At 40.6% G+C, this 18,103-nt stretch overlaps 1 protein-coding gene and 1 pseudogene across 9 annotated transcripts in view; one reads left to right on the top strand and one right to left on the bottom strand.

Moving 5' to 3' along the window:
- LOC101476772 (uncharacterized) overlaps nt 1-18,103 on the top strand; it is a 144,401-nt gene that overhangs the window by 41,914 nt on the left and 84,384 nt on the right. The window lies entirely within an intron of this gene.
- On the bottom strand, nt 14,813-14,912 carry LOC111501373 (U6 spliceosomal RNA; annotated as a pseudogene).

Consider the following 18,103-nt stretch of genomic DNA (forward strand, 5'->3'; position numbering starts at 1 on the left):
AATCATAAACACAGAGAAAAACACACAGAAAACAATCTTGAGTCAACAATGTACACATACCGACTTAAAAATTTAAACTCTCTGAATTTATTTAATGTTGCAGTCTTTTAAACAGCTTAATTATTTAAATGTTTCTGAAATAAATAGTTACTTTCCCTTGGACAACAGCTTTAGGTCACTGAAACTAATAGTTCTTCTAAAAATATACAATTAAAAAAATTTACCTTTTTGGGGGTGGAACACTCATCCTATAGTTTGGTGAGGTTTGGAGAAGGGTTGCAAAAAATGATGAAATCTAGCTCTCAGGGCCATTCAAAAATTTATAAATGGAAAAAGTCTTTTGGAGTGCAGAGTTTTAGAATTTTCCAAGGTCTCGTGGACTTAAAAGTTTGTACAAGATCTTTAAATTTATTTATTTTATTGTATTTTTACATTTTCTTTTTTTTTTTTTTTTTTTCCCCCCAAGAGAATCCATGACATGAATTTAGCCAAACAGGTGAGCCAATATTGCGTTGGGAATAATCCAGCTGATAGATTCTAAATATTTGCATTCAATATGTGTATCAGTGGAAGTTGTAAAAGCTCTCTTTCCTAACTTCATACATAACATTACTCATTACAGAATAGACTGCAATTCAATTACACTGGACTATAAGCACAGCAGAAAGTCTTTTTTTTCCTCCATGCTTCTCTTTGGCTCTTTCCACATCCCTCACTGCTCCACATTTTTATTTAATGGTGTTTATGTTTTAATAGCTGCACCAGACAGTAGCTGCTTGTCTCCACAGTAATGTAAAGAACAAGGGATAGACCAGATGAATTCCATCCACACAGAGGTCAGAGATACAGAAAATGAATAGCAATGTGGATCCCCCAGCAGGCAGTAGGAGAGTCAGACTAATAAGAGCATAACAGAAGAAGAGAAGGGGGCCCCTGGGAACCAGCATAAAGGTTTTCAGTACATTTTTAAAAGAAAGTGGTCTGAAAATATAATGATGCCTGCTTTGAAATGCATCAGTAATCAGGGAAGGAATTTGTTCTAGGATATGAAATAGGATTGAAATTCCCCAGTTGTGTTGAAGAATGGGCTTTGTAGGTGGAGGGCTAGGTTAGTAGGGGCGAGAGGGGAAAGTATGGAATGAAATATGTGAGTGAGCAAAATGGATCCTTGAACTTGTGCTTTTTTGGCAGGTATTGAGCATAAAGGAGGAAACTCATTATTCTTCTGTTGTCTCTTAGAAATTGTTGCTGATGGTCACAAGTATTTGGCAGTTAGCGTTGTCAAACAAATCAACTTTCAGATGCCAATCGATACTAAACATTAGTGTCAGATTAGATGCTCATTTGCATCATTACTGATACCGTTATTGATCTTTACATCCTCCAGCTGACACACTACTTTATACAGCATTGCTGCAGGCAGAACCACCCCTAACTTGTGAGTGAAGTAGCTGACTTTCACGACACCGATCAAGTCTTCATGAGGAATTTTACATTTCTTTTCCGTTTTCAGTAAAAGTCGGGTCTCTAAGACCTTGAAGTATTAAATAGTGTTAACCTGACTGGCACGCACCTCAGCATTAGCTGCTTAACTATTAGCAGTTACCCAATAGCATAAGTAGCCATTATAGCATTAAGGAAGCAACTATGGCTAATAATGAAATAGTAAAAGCTTCAGTCAGCAACTGGGGATATTTTGTGATGTCTGGCACTGGACCATAGCAACAGAGTGCATGTTTTGTACATTTATAAAGGTTTTGTGCAGGCAGTTGCCTTTGTTTGTCTGGCGCTGTCACATTTGAATCTTAGCATATTCCATGTTTTCTTGATTTCTAACTTACTCACTTCTACTCCTGAGGCAGTGTGGATTTCATCAGTCTCTGAACACTGTGATGGATCTGTTAAACACTCAGGTAACAGTCTACTACCACTGCCACTCTGTAGCATGTGAAAAGGATATGTTGGGTCCTCAAACTGGAGGCCAACAGACAGAAAGCTATTATCTAACAGCCTGCCATTAAAAGGTTGATTGTGCCAGTGCCGGAATAGAAATGCTCCATAGCCAGCCCATTTTCACATAATTGACATTGTCTGATTATTTACTGAAGTGCACATTTTCAGTGTACGTTCATCGTGGTTCCACTAGGTGTTATATTTTATTATTTCCTTTATGTCATTTTACCGTGTAGCTATCATTTCTAATCTAGCAAACTACATTATCCTATCTGCACTGGTATTCCTTCAACTGGGCTAATCAACCCCCAAAAAGTGCTTTTTCCTTTTGGGAATGGTTACCAATAATACATTTCAATTTCAGAGCAGTGAATTATCCCAATTGGAAAATGAGAATTTCTGTTGCCCCGTATTTATTTTTGCCACACGTGTTACAGTCCTAGTTCTCCATTGCATGTCCTCACAGAGGCACTGCTTTGAGGTGAATTACCATGGAGCCTTATCTTTGCTCCCAGTCACCCTGTCAGCACTTTTTGATATTTCCATTGTGCATTTGCAGATAGAATTTGTAATAAGGAGTCATTATGATTTTGAGTTCTTGTTAAATAAAAGTAGTGATCCCTAGCAATTAGCCTAGTGAATCTCTGGTTGGAAGAACTGTTTGAGCTGGTATTAGTCAAAAGATTTGGTGAGGTAGCAGCTAGATGTGGATGACTGACACCAAGCCAAAATGTTTGATATATATTTCTAATAAATTAGCCTTACTGTAGCTAGTATGAGAATTATCCACCAATTTACCTTTATGCCATTTTTAGCCATTTTTGTCTGCTTTTGTGTTAGCGTAGCTTTAAACACAAATCAAACTGGATTCTCTTTGGTTCAGGTTTTTTCATTTTAGAAGGTATTTGTAGGTCTTACAGTGCTGAAGATAGTAGTTTTATTCTAGATTTATTCTCCAGGAAAAAAAGACCTTAAAATATACTAAAAGTCTATATTTCTAAAGGTACCAAAAAGTTGTCCCCCAAAGCCAGCTCTTTAGTTTAAAAAGAGAAGTTTTATTATCCAATTCCAGACTTTTTGGGGAAGTATATAACTCGAAACTAAACGCAAAATTGACTTAGTAGAGTTTCAGCCAGCACCATCAAGCTTACAATCTGAACGGGGAAGTTTACAGCAATAATCTAAATTGTGTTAAATCACTTAGCATTTAATTGGTTAATTTGTCCATTTATATTATGCTTCTTATCTTATCTTTGGGTTGTACTGATTGAATATTGATATGATATGGTTTTTCATTGTGCTCTTGTGTTTTGGTTGGTGTGGAGTTCTTAAAGTACATTTTGTCTGGGTTAAAAGTCTTACGTTTTACTTGGTAAATCTTGCAGGCCCCATCTGCTTATTGGTAAGACTCAGGAAAGGCAAAACTAATGTGTGGGTTTTTTGTTTTGTTTTTTTGTTTTGTTTCTTTTTTGTTTTGTTTGTTTCTTTTTGTAAAGGGTTGGCTGAATTCAGCTCTATGTCTGTAATTTGAGAGCTTATTACCTGCGATGAATTATGGTATCACAAAAAAGGCCTTTGGGCTCACTTCTCCTGTGTCCAGTGAACACCTGCACTACTTCAGAATGCTTTGAACAGCCCGTGTTTGGAGGATGTATTGTAATTTAGTTCAAAAAGCTTTTATCTCATATGTAATGTAGAGGTCTTTCAGGAACCTGGGCTGACAAAGACTTTCCATGTGCTTCCTTTAGGTCTGAAAAATCACTCAAGATTAGCATGCTAATGATTGGCAGTGAAACCTGTGAAGATCAAGACAATTGAAGTCTTTTCTGGGTGCCTGAAGATAACAAATAACCTTTAACAGATGAAATGCTCTACTTCCATTAAGTAAACTCCTAATTTTCAGTGCAATTTGTGAAAAATACTGAAGGTAGGCATTTCTTTTATGTTTTGGAGTCACACATCTGCCTCCAGCTCATTGTAGTTAATTATACTTAGGTCCTTTTTGGGGTGTGTTCCTAGAGGATCTGCATATTTTCTTCCCAGCTCTACTTGATGTTGTTGCGCGCTGCTTGAGTTCTGAGTGGTTCATTTAGGAGGCCTGGTGCTGCTGTTTTGTCACAGTGGAGAGAGATCAAAGAGGCTACTTAATACCAAGGTTTAGGAAGAGCTAGAACATCCATTTCAAGCAGTGTGCTGTGCCTGTTGTGGCTAGCATCAGGTCAGAAATAATGAGCATGGTATAATAACCCCTTAGAAATAAAAATCTCCTCAAACATGGACATCATACTGTGGAAACACAGCTTCAACAAGCTCTCTTCAGGGAAGCAGGAGATAAAGAGAAGCACAGGTATATGCGCGGCCAGGTCACATTGTGCACGCTGAACAAATAAAAAGTGTGGGTGGGAGGCCTTGGCAGAGGGCAGGCACAGACAGTGGCTTCATAACGGGTGAACAGTGCTATGTGTTCAAGGGTCCTGTTTTGAAGGTACTTGGGAGGGCTGCACTTTGTTAAACACATCTGCCCCACAGTTCACGGTAGAAGGAGGCAGAAGAAACATTCATTGATTAATGTGTGTCAGTAATTGTTACAGTAAAAACGAAGGGTCTGGTTTATTTCTTTTGTTATATGTCCCCCGTTTATTTTCTCTGTCTGCTGTTTTGGCTTGCTTTGCTGTTTTTTGGAAATACATTGTTGAAACGCACAGATAAACACACCAAACGCTAGTAGGTTGTGACCCACTGTTCAGCAAACCTAGCCTCAGTAGTTGTTAGAGGAGCCCCAACGTTTACAGACAATACCCTGCAGTGTGCACACCAGCTCATCTCTCTCCATGTACTGCCCTAGGCCACGGGTTCCAGACAACCCCTGCCTTGTTACACCTCTTGTACACCTCACTTTTGCAGTGTTTCTGCTTCTCTTTGTCTTTCCATGTATCTTTTTCCCCTTTATTTATGTTAGATGAGTCTGTGTGTAATCAATCAGGATGTGTGCAAGACTAAATATGTGTTTCAGAAGTTGCTTTTACAATAAACTACATTAACAGGTCTTTAAAACAGATAAAACAACAAACTGCGTTGCCATCTGAACAAACAATGTATTTAGAATTACAGCACAAGTCGTAATAATAGGGTGATCGTGGCTCAAGAGTTGGGAGTTCGCCTTCTAATCGGAAGGTTGCCGGTTCGAGCCCCAGCTTGGACAGTCTCGGTCGCTGTGTCCGAGGCCTTGAGCCTCGCCTCTGTCAGTGCACCCCAGGGTGGCTGTGGCTACAATGTAGCTTGCCATCACCAGTGTGTGAATGTGTGTGTGAATGGGTGGATGACTGGTTGTGTAAAGCGCTTTGGGGTCCTTAGGGACTAGAAAAGCGCTATACAAATACAGGCCATTTACCAATAATACAAGCGATGAAACTTTATATTCAGTGTATAACATTAAAAATACTTTTAATTTCTTACTCATTTTGCAAACTTCCTGCCATGTTTAAAGAAATAAAGAAAGGCTTGCCTGTTAGATGGTTTTCTAATGATTGTGCATGTTAGGCTCAGTGTGGGAGCCAAGGCCAAGTTGAATAACAGCCTGTCTCTCTAGGCTTCACAGAAGACTCACTATCTCTGACATCGCCACACATCTGGCAGTCAGCCTAAAGACCATGCCATTTAATTAGCTCTAATGAATAATAATTTTGTGCATGAATCAGCTCTTAATTCTGCATAATTACAGTACAATTTGTAGACGAGTTTCATTAAGAATGCATCTATAACTAACTACTAGACTAGAGGGGTACACAGATCTGCAAATAGAGCATCTTTCTTTCATTCTTCTTGTTTTTATTTGAAAACAATACATTTTTTGCAAAAATGATGGGTCAGCTTTGTATTCTCTGTCATTAAATTTGCAAGGTCAGACAAAATGACCAAGGCTATAATAGCTGCTGAGACAGCAGATTGCCCAATTAGATGAGGCCCTTAAGCTGCTCTCTGCACTAAAGCGCTGTGACCTTCAAATCATTGGAAAGATTAGTTGGAGCTGTCCTGCCTAACAAGACTGGAATTTGCTTGTGCCTGTTTTCCTGGTAGAATAGTCTGAATAGCATTCTGCATGAAGGCAAGAGTTGAGCAAATTGGTAAATATGTTCTTATTACAAAAACATGCCTGTCACTTCTTTGTTTTTTAGGACTTAAGGAAATTGACTGCTAACGCTGAAAAGATTCTGTCATGCCCTGTGTAGACCTAACCTTACTCCCACATTCTTCACAGTTTGACTCTCTTCTTCCTGTCCCCTTCTTTCTCACTATGCTGGTAATGCATTGGAAAGAAGAACCAAAGTCACACTACATTAGTTTGGTGGTGGCTGTTGCTACAGAGAGCCATTACTCTTCCCTGACAGTATCAAAGAGAGCAGCAGAGCTGTGCTGTGCCTAGCCCACTACTCACTCTCGCTCTCTCTCTCTCACCCTGCACCACTCGCAGGAAATTGCCTCATACTTCAGCAGGCAGGAGGTGAAACGGCAGCGACACCCATGCATGTGTCACTTTCTAGGCTCAGGGCTTGGGTGGGAGTGGGCTTTGGTGTCACACACAAATGCTGCCAGGGGAGCAGTAGAGGAACACTGCCCAGGGGATGTGGATCTAGGCAGTGCTACAGAAGCTGAGATCTGCTGGAATACAGTGATGACAATTCTTCGGTCCATGTAGACTCAGCTGCATTGAACATAGCACTAATGTACAGCTCAACACACTGTCCTCTGCTGACTGATCTGCTATTCTGGGTTAATCATTTTTCCTACTTTGCTGTTAATGTGAATGGAATAACTGCTAAGTACTTTACACAAATCTTTTGACACAGTCTACATAGCCAAAACACTTTAGTGGTGACTAATTGAAGCAGGTGGAATATACTTTTAAAAGTGAAGAAGTACTGAAGGTTGGAAAGGAGGTTAAAGTGTCTAGGACTGCTGCATTTGGGACTTTTGGGTAAGAATAATAGTAAAATAAGGCATTAAAGAAATTAAATTAAATCCTTTGTCATAAGGGATATTATTAGCTACTCCTAATACAATTTTGCTGGTTTTAAAAGACACTGAGAATAAATGAGCATATTTTGTTCCATATTTTCCCTCATAATGGTTCAATTTTTTTACACTGGAATTTTTTTTTAGCACAATCTAATACTTTAGGTTCTGTTAAGTAAAGCTTAAATAGGCTGTTAAATGTCAGGCATTTTTATCAAAACACTACAAGCTGCAAACAAATGTGCCTCAGTGCTTGATAGAGTATTGAAGTGTTTGATGTTTCCAGGGTAAAAAAACAACAACTTAAAAACGCATGCAGCACAATTTTAGATATAGAAGGACGACCTTTTTCAGGGTTTGGTAGGTTCTAAAATTTTGATGATGTCGTTACAGCTTTTCTTGCATCTTACCACACCGTAGAATCAGTCTGTGCAGATGTCTCAAAAGGACAAATGTTTATTGCTATTATAAAGCAGCCTTTGTTGTGATTGTGTGTGCTCCGTGTCCCCCCTCTCCTTTCATTTTGGGCTGGGCTGGGGGGGGGGATTGGTGCAATCCGCCGCCTCTGCAGCTCTGTGATTAGAATGGGAGGGAGGGAGAGTGCTTCTCAGCAGGACTCTCTGTTTTATATTCATCAAAAGAGCTGCCTTTGATTTGCTCCCTCTTTGACGTGTGACAGCATGGACTGCAGCACCACAATGCTGCTAAGGAAATCATGCACTTACCACCCCCTATTCCACACCACCCTGACCCCCCCACCCTTTTCTCCCTTCTCTTCTTCCTGCCAGCCATGACCCCCCCCCCCCCCCCCCCCCCCCCCCGGCAACTCGACTATTAAAGTCAGCCACTGTCCCCCCCACCATCTCCCGCAGCCGAACCCTCAGGCCAGCGCACCAGCTTATTAATTTCTTCATTATTATTGATATTGCTGCTCTCCACAAATCATCAGACTTTTGCCAAGGTCATCTTTGCTGAAGGTCTGCCCCTCACGTTTCTTGCACCTCCCGTCTCGAGAAACGGACAGACAGGCTGAAAAGATGGCGAGCTCACAGGCAGACAGTGTGTCCAGTTGTAACAAAGAGACAATAGACGAAGAGCTAAAGCCTTGAATAGGGCGCGATGATAATGATACGATGTTGACGATGACCACAATACCGAAGATGAGACCTTCATTAAGTCACTTTGTCATTAGTGCTCTACTTGTTGTGTTCTTTACAGAGTGCCATTGATTCTGCTATTTGTCTGCAATATCATAAATGTTCCAACGAGCCTTCTGCTTATGATCGTGCGGTGTGTGACCTTCAGCTCATTCGCTGTTGGAAGAAATCTGCGGTTTCCCCGGTGTTGACACAGAAGCCCACCCTATAACCACCCTAACTATCACATCAGTCAATTTTGCCTAGTCTGTGATAACTCGTACTGCAATCACATACACATTCATACATACACCTTCACCTCACTGTTCAAACACTGTTTCCTTTCACTATGCTGCACAGACACGCACACACGCATAGCTGTGTTTGAACAGGACTGCTCTGTGCCATAGAGACTGTGCTGGTTATTAACAGCATGAATTATTTAAGAAATTTCCAACTCTGCAAACACTGGTCGGAAGAGACAAGGCGCAGGAAAGAGAGAGAAAGGGAGAGAGTAGCTGTCAGCATGCATGTTCGATCCATCAGGCATAAACTGAGGCTATTTGCTGTCTAAATCTGTATCTCCGAACTGGTGTAGCTAACACGATTGAACATGGCCATGGTTGGCGTCCAAAGAAAGAATATGTCACATCGTCCATTTTGATTCTAGAAGTTTCAAACTAATTGGATTGCATATTTTGTACCAATACAAAAAAACGTATTGAGTCCATAGCATGGAGTGGTATGCAAATGTTTGACTATTATGTATACAGGGAGTGCAGAATTATTAGGCAAATGAGTATTTTGTCCACATCATCCTCTTCATGCATGTTGTCTTACTCCAAGCTGTATAGGCTCGAAAGCCTACTGCCAATTAAGTATATGAGGTGATGTGCATCTCTGTAATGAGAAGGTAGTGTGGTCTAATGACATCAACACCCTATATCAGGTGTGCATAATTATTAGGCAACGTCCTTTCCTTTGGCAAAATGGGTCAAAAGAAGGACTTGACAGGCTCAGAAAAGTCAATAATAGTGAGATATCTTGCAGAGGGACGCAGCAGTCTCAAAATTGCAAAGCTTCTGAAGCGTGATCATCGAACAATCAAGCGTTTCATTCAAAATAGTCAACAGGGTCGCAAGAAGCGTGTGGAAAAACCAAGGCGCAAAATAACTGCCCATAAACTGAGAAAAGTCAAGCATGCAGCTGCCAAGATGCCACTTGCCACCAGTTTGGCCATATTTCAGAGCTGCAACATCACTGGAGTGCCCAAAAGCACAAGGTGTGCAATACTCAGAGACATGGCCAAGGTAAGAAAGGCTGAAAGACGACCACCACTGAACAAGACACACAAGCTGAAACGTCAAGACTGGGCCAAGAAATATCTTAAGACTGGTTTTTCTAAGGATTTATGGACTGATGAAATGAGAGTGAGTCTTGATGGGCCCGTGGCTGGATTGGTAAAGGGCAGAGAGCTCCAGTCCGACTCAGACGCCAGCAAGGTGGAGGTGGAGTACTGGTTTGGGCTGGTATCATCAAAGATGAGCTTGTGGGGCCTTTTCGGGTTGAGGATGGAGTCAAGCTCAACTCCCAGTCCTACTGCCAGTTTCTGGAAGACACCTTCTTCAAGCAGTGGTACAGGAAGAAGTCTGCATCCTTCAAGAAAAACATGATTTTCATGCAGGACAATGCTCCATCACACGCGTCCAAGTACTCCACAGCGTGGCTGGCAAGAAAGGGTATAAAAGAAGAAAAACTAATGACATGGCCTCCTTGTTCACCTGATCTGAACCCCATTGAGAACCTGTGGTCCATCATCAAATGTGAGATTTACAAGGAGGGAAAACAGTACACCTCTCTGAACAGTGTCTGGGAGGCTGTGGTTGCTGCTGCACGCAATGTTGATGGTGAACAAATCAAAACACTGACAGAATCCATGGATGGCAGGCTTTTGAGTGTCCTTGCAAAGAAAGGTGGCTATATTGGTCGCTGATTTGTTTTTGTTTTGTTTTTGAATGTCAGAAATGTATATTTGTGAATGTGGAGATGTTATATTGGTTTCACTGGTAAAAATAAATGATTGAAATGGGTATATATTTGTTTTTTGTTAAGTTGCCTAATAATTATGCACAGTAATAGTCACCTGCACACACAGATATCCCCCTAAAATAGCTAAAACTAAAAACAAACTAAAAACTACTTCCAAAAACATTCAGCGTTGATATTAATGAGTTTTTTGGGTTCATTGAGAACATGGTTGTTGTTCAATAATAAAATTATTCCTAACAAATACAACTTGCCTAATAATTCTGCACTCCCTGTAGTTGGGTCCAACATTTGTCGCACAAATACACTGATTTTTTTTCCCCCCCTCTGTACACATCATAGTAACTTTTGAAACAAACCTAAACATATGTTTCTGCAGTATTTTCTAGGTATGTAGAAAGCAGCAAAGTGCATATCTATTATACATGATATCTACAGGCCTTCAATTGTTGGTATTTCAAAGGGAAGTTTTTTTATTTAAAGCTTTGACATAGAAATCATCTGCATTACTTGTGTGTATGCTAATTTACCAGACATATAGACTCAGGCAAAATGTCATAAATCAAACCCACTTTCCCTCCAAAATGTAAAAATCCATGTTCTGGTGGTTCTGTGCCTGAATAAAAATGAGACAGCGGTGTACTTTAACTATAAAGATGTAATGTTTATGCTCATCTCTGCGTGCCACCTTTCTCACACTTTGTCTTGACCTTAAAGTGTCTCTTTTGACAAGCAGTCTTCAGTTCATCAGTTAGCTCTTAAAAGCTCTTTGCTTAGTTGCCCAATACAGGAATGCTAGCTGAAGTGAGAAGGCATCACAGTAATAGCTAGTCACTGTGCATGAATAATAACAGCATTGGGGGTCACAGCACCTTTTGGCATGTGTAGACATCAGTTTGATTTTGCTTTCAGCTTTGATGGAGTTTGATTGGAGTTTGATGCTGGGCTCTCACCATGTGATAGCCCTCCTCAGCACAAGATGACACCAGGCTGTTCAAGGTGAACATTCAGTAGCCCTGCATGCATGCATGCATCTTATCACTGTCTCCCTAATGGTCCTTCACTTAGCTCTGAGGCATCTTCTCCAGCAGTCAAGCCAACGTCACCCTCTGTCATTTCAGATGTTCACTTGCCCCAGTAAGCAGACAGAGACGTTCGGCTCGTTCGCTTCTGTGCCACTTGACAGAGAGGGACTGCAAAGAAGGCAAGAGTAGATGAGAGGAAAATAAACTAAGAGAGAGAACAATGTTAAAGTATGCAGCGCTGCACTTTGTGTCAGAAATTGTCCACCCCCACCCCTGCTACCTCCCTCTCCCTTGTAATCTCTGAAGCCATGGTACGGTTTGTCACTGTTAAGTTGATTTCAAACTTTGGTGCTCTGTCTGTGGACTCGTATATCTGAAGCTTCACTGTTGCACATAAACCCCATAATCCTTCTCGAAAAGGACAGGTAAGTGTCTCTGTGCTAAAAACTCACTGCTCTCTTCTCTGAAAAAAGTAGTATTCTTCTTGGTTATTTTCTCCTACCATTCATTTCCTTGTGTAGCCAGACTGCTCTTTGGCCCCACAGGACAGCCTGAAGCCAATGGGTGATTCCAGCATTTATCCTTTCCTTCACAACAACTCTAACAGTGAAGATCAGAGCTCATTCACTTATAGTTTGGCTGACTGCCAGTTCTAAACTCCACTATCATACCAAAGTCTGCTTAGTGAGGTGAAGAACCTATACTTTTACTTATAGTTGTGTGTTCTTGTTCTAACCAGGTTGAAGCTGGCAGATACAATAATAATGAGTGGGCCAACACTCTATACAGTAGCTGTATTCATTATTTATTTATTTATTTTAGTGGCACAGATTTGGCGGGGGAACATCTCCAGTGTTATCTTACGTCTCATTGATATGTCATCCATCTGCACTTGTGCCAAACGCCTAACGCTCTATGCAAACTCCCCACAAGATGTCTGTTTTTGTAAATGGGTTGAATTTTCTTCACTATCTGACAAATCCACTTATCAGTATAACTGTAGCAAAGTAAATCATGTCAAAAGGAAGAGACAGAGGGTGCATTTGTTTGCTTTCTTTTTAAGGGCATCCTGTATTCTGTTTTATTTATGGTGTTTTTGTATTATAAAGTCAAGTTTGTTGTGCTCCACTATCTTGTCATTGGTTTATCTTTAGTGTGGTTTTCTATTGTCTGCTCTTCTCCTGCTGTAGTCAGGAGTATTTCATAGGGCTCTTGACACAACCGAGCCTTGGCAACTCACCTCCTTTGTTCTCTCAGGAAAGGATGCCAAATTCAATGGAAAGTAGAAAATAGGAAAATGCTTCAAAGTCAGTACTTCTTACCCATTGGAGCAATATATTTGCGCACTTGGCACACAGTAAAATTCTTTGCCCCCCCCAGATAGGATAGAAAAATAAACATTTAATATGTGTGTAAAGTTGGAGCTTTATCACAACTACAGCGTACCACAGCTGATCTAATCTTATCTGTAACATCTACCCAGGGCAATCTCTAAGTTTAGCAGAACCAAATAAATCACAAGGGAAAAAAAATGTTCTTAACATTCAGACACCTATTCTTGCATTAGAGAGCTTTTGGCAGGGCCAACTCCAAGCAATTACTTCCTAGTGGTCAGCATTTGGCCTATCTGTGTGGATTAACGATGAGAATGCTGACCTAGGAACTGGTCAGCCGTGATGCCTTCACACCTGAGTGAGTGGACTCTGGGCTCGACTACTGCAGCGCCTAGACTGTCTAGAGGGATTGCGTATTAGGGGGAAGGCTCAGTTCAGTTGGAGACACATTTGGCTGATCCCTATATGCAACCAGAGTTCCTGTCTGTGTCTCCCATACCAATAACCTCCAACAGAGGTGAAGCTTTTGAAATGAACCACTGCATAATGGAGATAAACTCAAGTCACAGGTCATAGCTCAAGATAAGAGCCAGTATTTAACTGGGCAGTTTCATACATCATCTCTCTGCCTTGAAGCAGTGGATAGTTTGAAATAGGCTGAAGTTTGATTGCATGGAACAAAATGTGTTTGCCCATGTGTGACTACAAGTTAATGTTTTTTCTGTGAGTGTGTGAATGATTATGTGTACATTTGTTAAACAGTGTTTGTGTGAAAAGGAAAGGGAGTGACTAGGACTTTGCTTGGGTGTGAATGTGTGTGGAGAGAATGAATGTATGGGTGCGGGCCTGTGTGCGTCTGTTCTGGCAGTGAATGTGATTGTGTTTTGATTAGGTCTCAGTGGTGCGCCAAGTTCAGGCCTTGTTGAGATTCCTGCCACTCCCACATCCCCATCGCTTTCTCAGTTTGACAGCTGATGGGATCTCAGATGGAATGTGCATGTGTGAATTGCCAGCAATATACATAACAACCTAATTTCTTCTCTCCATCTCGTACACCTTTTCCCTCCCTCTTGCTTTCATTCACTCCTCTGCCTCCTCTCTTTTTATGTGCAGTCATTAAGCTGTCTGTTTCTGTCTGTCTTTCGATACACTTCTCATACAATATACAGAGTTCAGGAGCAGTGTCAGCCCCTGCATTTTGGGCTGTAGGATTTACCGTGTTGTTTTTGTTCTAGTGAAGAAAATCTGTAGCACAAACTTAAGTCGTCAAAATGGTCTTAGTGATTGTATGCACAGTTCTGAATTTTTACGGCATTAGCACTGTGGAACTATCACTGTTGTTTATTGAATAAGAAATTGAATGGTACCCAGAGTACAAAGACATACAGTGTAGGTTAATTCACCATAGTTACACAACGCATTTTTTTTATTATTTCACACTAGAGTTAGTAAGCCAATCTTATGTTTTCAAAACAATAAATGTTCCAGACTTCCAAGTCCTATAGGTATGGTAAATAAGTAAAATTCTCGATCTTACTGATCATCAGCTGAAAAGACAAAATTCTTACCCCCAACTTTGTCAGATGCTGACATTTGGGCAGACTCATCATGACGTGACATTTTCATGCAACAGAAACTTGTCTGACGTCCATTGTACTACAAAGTACCATTTTGGTGAACAAGGATGTATGAAAACTTAAAATAAAAAAAGAAAACATTGTTGAGGTGCAGAGTGAGGTCATGTTAACAATTAGTGCTGCCACGATTAGTCGACTAGTCACGATTACGTCGACAATTTTGATCGTCGACGTAATCGTGACTAGTCGACCAATTTAATAGTCGATGCGTCGTTTTGAAACTTTGTAAGATCCCTAAAGACGCAGGAATAAGTAGTAGGATTTAAGAGTGTAATAACGGACTGAAACGGAAGATGGCAGCACTGCATGTACAAGGATGCCAGCTGCCATTAAACCCCGAAGAAGAAGCTGTGTCCCAGGATTCATAGCGCGGCCTTGTCGCTACCCAATCCGTACCGGAAACCCGATCGGTACCCCGCATTCGCAAATCTTACGTCACTTCCTCTCTTTGTCAACATTGCAACATTCAATATATTTGAATGATACGGTTAGCGCCCAGTCAGTGTTGCCAACTTAGCGACTTTGTCGCTATATTTAGCGAGTTTTCAGACCCCCTTAATGACTTTTTTTTCCTAAAAAGCGACTAGCGACAAATCTGGCGACTTGTATTATTGGAGACTTATTTATGACGACTTTTTGACGTGAAAGCGTGTATCGCTCTTACTCTCAACAAGCAGCGGTGCTACCCGAATTTGCGTGTCATCCTTGCGCAGGGGCCATGCTAATCTTCTCTGTATCGTATCCAATTTAGCGTACGCACTTGCCTGCCGTGGGCACCTCACCCGTGCCAAAGCGCTCACGGGCGGAGGATAGTCCTCCCCCCGCTGCTATCAGGGCAGGAGATGTTCCCATCTATGCGTCCAAACTAGAAAATGAATCGCGCATGAGCCAAGCCGCTGCTCCAGCACTGACTGTAACGCAGTCAGTTCTTCTTTTACTGTTATGTTGTTTTGTGGATCACAAGGTTTAAAACTACTTATAAACACACACACACACAGTAACTACACTAGAGTGCCAAAGAATGCAGCTGTGTAAACTTCAAATATCTGCGCACAACGTTTTCGGAGACATCTGTTACCCACCAGCTCGATAGCTAACCGGGGGCAAGGCTCACTAGCCGGCAAATCGTTTTCAAACCCACTGCCGTCTTTCGCTACTCAGGTTAAACATATATAAGTCACTTAGATAACTTAAAAATGATATTGTTTGGCTTTTTTCAGTATTTTATTTGTTCCTAAGTAAATCAGTTTGGCTGAGATTAAAGTTATAGTTTTTACACAGCTGAATAAACGTCAAGCAGACAACTGATTATCAGAAGTGTGAGATGCTCGAGAATATACTCCGGTGTTGTGTTATATTTTAGATAGCAAGGAGCAGATGGCTGAGTTTATTAAACTCCACCGAAACAATCTGCAAACTTCATTAAAATTTAACAAACAATCATCTTGTCTTTATTTTTAGTTAGCACATACCTTAAACACTTAAAGCTGTAAGCTAATGATAGTTATATAAGAGCAGATTCATGCTGGTGCAATAAGCTGTACGTTGTACGTCCAATGGGCACATGATCTGATTAGTCGACTAATCGCAAAAATAATCGGTGACTAGTCGCCTATCAAAATAATCGTTTGTGGCAGCCCTATTAACAATGCATTAAAATTTGCCTTAGATTCACCGAGGTCTTCAAGGTCAACTTAATGATTTATTGGTTAAAATTTACAAAAAGCCATATACCTTAGAAACTGTGATCCTTACAAGTGTGTTGTGTATTGTCAACATAAAGAAGGTACAATATCAAATGTAACATATGAAGATTTAAAATATGTTACATTTGATCTCTGACCTCTCCTTCAATGTCAATAGGTCTGAAGGTCAAAGTGGTAATAATGCTAAAAAGAGCTATTTAAAACAACTGTATGTTTCTTAATGGAATTATTTGTAGGCATATAGGGAATGTTTTATGGGGATTCTAAATGTTATGTTACTTTGGACTTCTTCTTCAAGGTCAAATAAGGTCAAACCTTATCTTTAAAACCAAAATCTACTGCCTTTATTATGTACGTTACAGTAACAGCTTAACCATTTAATAGTGCATCCTCCGACAGAAAAGCACATTTGGTTATGGTTTACTGGGCTACCGCCTTGCTACTTTGCTAGTGCTACTATTGAGCATCTCGGTGTTAACACCAGCAAACCCACCTGACCAAGCATTACAGTACTTACCATCTAGTTTGAGGCACCTGGAGTCACAGTGGGGTTGGATAGGCCAAATTGGATAAGCAGAAGAGGATGGGTAGATGGATGGATAGATGATATAAATGTCAGGCACATTTTTGTCCAGGGTTTAGCCCACATCTTGCCTTACAATAGCTGAGGTGGACTCCAGCTCGCCTTGCAATCTTCTGAAGAATATATTGGAAAAGCAAATGGGTGGACTGATGACAGCAAACATATTAAATGAGTACGAGGTTAGTTCGTTGATCCAAAGTAATTCAGGAATAGGTGATTTTTTATTTATTTATTTATTTTTTAACCCAGGAGTGCCAATACCATAACAGTTTTTCCTTTGTGTTGTAAAAGATGATTGTGTCTAGTGGTTAACATCAGCAAAGACTGGCCATCCTAATCTAAATCAAGCAGCTTCCCCAAACCTGCTTGATTTAGATTACATTTAATGAATATCACACTTCTTTCTCAGTGGTCTTGAGCATTTATTCCTGCTACATCTGACCTTAATATACACACCCTAGTCTGTTTGATTCAAACAGAGATGTGCTTTGAACTGTGTAGGGGTTTTTATTAGTTTCCTAGGTTTTCTGGCCATTGTTAGTCAGTGTTGTGGGTTGATTATGTATGCACTATTCCAGGATTTTTATCTTCCATTTACATGAACTTTGCTTTATTACTTTTACCATAATTAGCTAAGTGATTTCACCCGGGGGCATACTGTTGTTTTAATCCACTCCCACGTGCATGTGCTTAGTGTAAGAACTTAATCTATGTGTGAGAGCTTGCACATTCATTAAAGTGAATAGCAGATGCCCTTTGTCCTTTATAATATGGCGATCACAAATTCCCTATTTAGTTATTTTTAGTTTCCTGTATGCAGTTATGAAATCTGCCCTTTTTGTCATACATTTATGTATTTGTTGTTGCATTTCTCCATATCGACAGTAGTGCTAGTGAAACCAGTGCCAGGCTGCTGTTTCTCTGATAACCAGTTGAGGCTGCCTTAACTCTGGCTTTTTAATGTGGGAGTCTACTGGGGAAAGTAGAGTAGCTTTTGGAGCCAGCCTCCAGTGGCCACTCCAGGAACCACTTTTGGCACTTCTGTTCTTAGCTTCATTTTTCAGCCCCAGAGATTTCGGCCTGCTCCCAGTCAAGAGTCATGTTATATTAGCTAACTTTTTTTTATTGCTAAAAAAGAGAAAGACAAGTAGATGATCTCCAAAAGTTGATTCTGTTCATCTGGACGTAGCGTTTTGTGGGAGAAACGTTTCGTCACTCATCCAGGTGACTTCTTCAGTCTCAGCTGAGATTTGGTTTCCCCAAATCTTATGAACAGTACATTTGCATAATGACTGAAACCAGCCCACTGAAGGAACAATGGGCTGGGATGCGAACACCATCCCCACTGACACAGCGGCCAGGGAGGCAGAAGAACAGCACATCAAGAAGGCCCTTAGTAAATGTGATTATCCCAGCTGGACTTTTGTCAAAGCTGGAAAGGCACCTAAAGAAAGCTCCAGCCGATCCAGGAGAGAAGGACAACCGCTGCCCAAGCGAAAACCTGTAGTGCTCCCATTAGAGGTGGGAATCACCATACATCCCACGATACGATATTATCACAATACTTAACGCACGATACGATATTATTGCGATTTTTAAAAATATCTGCGATATTCAGATTCTGTACATAAAGGTAAACTTTATCAATATTCATTTTATCTAATATCAGT

The sequence above is a fragment of the Maylandia zebra genome, linkage group LG1, assembly GCF_041146795.1.
Source record: "Maylandia zebra isolate NMK-2024a linkage group LG1, Mzebra_GT3a, whole genome shotgun sequence".
In the NCBI taxonomy this organism is placed as follows: Eukaryota; Metazoa; Chordata; class Actinopteri; order Cichliformes; family Cichlidae; genus Maylandia; species Maylandia zebra.